A 1735-nucleotide genomic window follows, 5' to 3' on the forward strand; every position below is an offset into this window, starting at 1 on the left:
TCGAAAAATCACAGTTGTCATTTTTAATAACGTGATTTGGAAAAAGGCGTCTAGTGACGATAAGACCAATGTTTTCACCATATTTCCCTTTTCATGATCTGCCGTCGTTCCATAGAACAGAAACTCCCCCAGCGGTGAACTTTGATCCTTTTTCTGCAACAGAAACATGTTTGTTGTTGGAGGAAGAGAGCAGCGTCTCCAGTGAGTGAAGGAAAGATGACAGACGTTCACGGCTGGGGAAGAGCCTCTGTAAGAACACAGCCGTCCTAAACTAGATTGAGGCTTCACACACCAGCGGGCAGCTGTGGGAGGAGCTGCAGAAGACGTGGAGGAGACGGAGGGCGACGGCGTTTTGCGCCCTGTCAGGACGATTACTTCAGCGTACTCCCTGACCTTTGAGACGGCACCTCAAAGCGGCCGCTTGGCCTCCGTCTTCGCTGACAGACAGGCGTCTCATCTGCTCGCTGATGACTCACTCAGCTTCAGGTGCTTCTCTGAAGCTAACGCCGCGCTCTGACAGCGGCGTGTTCATTCCAACAAACCTTCAGAGGTGATAAAAAACAAAAAACACGCTCTCCTCACTAAAGACACGCTTCAGTTCATCTACAGACAGGAAAGGCGTCACTTTGCCCCCCATCAAACTCTTTCTACACTCTAACATGAAAGTAAGTCTGAGGAATTTTCATAATGTGTGGAGTCAAAGCAAATGAGTCGCTGCAAAAGTTGGAAAAGGAGTCAGGACAATTTCTAATCTCCTAATCTCTCTGTGTGGATTATGATGAAGCACATTCACAGCATAGAGACTGAACCTCAATCTGAATTTGTTTTCTCTCAGCCAAACCTCTCACATAACGGGATTTAAAGATCAAATTTGCTGCAGATTGTTCAAAAGTCTGTTCACAGCTGAGGGGGCATGTGGGAGGAGCTACAGGCCAAACGTTCCAGCCTCATCGCTACATCAAGGCAGATACGGATGATGTCTCTATGTGACCCAATTGACCTGCTGTCCCGCATTAGTTCAAGGAGGAAAAAATAAAAATAAGAAAAGAATTAGAAGAACTTTTTAGTATTGTCTCCATATAAGGAAATGTCCTAAAGTTCAGGAGGAAAGTGATCAGCTTCTCCTCCATGTTGGTTTTGGACTCCACTCGCTGATTACATCATCAACACGTCACTGCTAAAGCTGAGTTCCTGATTGGTTGACGCAGAGACATTTTACCATCAGAGAATCCCGCTCAAAACGCGCCACATGACCTGTACGCATCTGTACATTGAATGGACAACCCTGACACACGAACGGCGTTTGGCGTGAATGCAGTTCAAGCGGGAACATGGAGCTGCATTTGGAATGAAAGACAGAAACGGTTTGAATGAAATATTTGTATAATTGGCCTGTGGGAGGGGCTTAGCCTCCAGGGAGGGCAGAGGTGGTTACAGTGGAGGCAACAAGTTTGGGACCAATAAAATCCCAATGTTGTTGTTTAGTTTGGTTAGATTTCTGTCTGCATCTTCTTCTTTTTGAGTGTTTTTCTTTTTCAGATTTTTTAAAAGTAGGCTCTTCCATCCCAGGTTCTTGCATGAATGTATCTGCAGGGCGAAGAAATGAAAACCGTTTTCCTGGAACTGAGGCCTGCAGAGCGACCCTCTGCTGCCAAAACATTTAGTAATGAAAGCCTGGGGTGCAGCAGGCAGTCGTCCTCCTTGATTTATTTTTGAATATTTTGCAAAAGTAGTG

Source organism: Oryzias latipes, chromosome 10 (assembly GCF_002234675.1).
Source record: "Oryzias latipes chromosome 10, ASM223467v1".
Classification (NCBI taxonomy): domain Eukaryota; kingdom Metazoa; phylum Chordata; class Actinopteri; order Beloniformes; family Adrianichthyidae; genus Oryzias; species Oryzias latipes.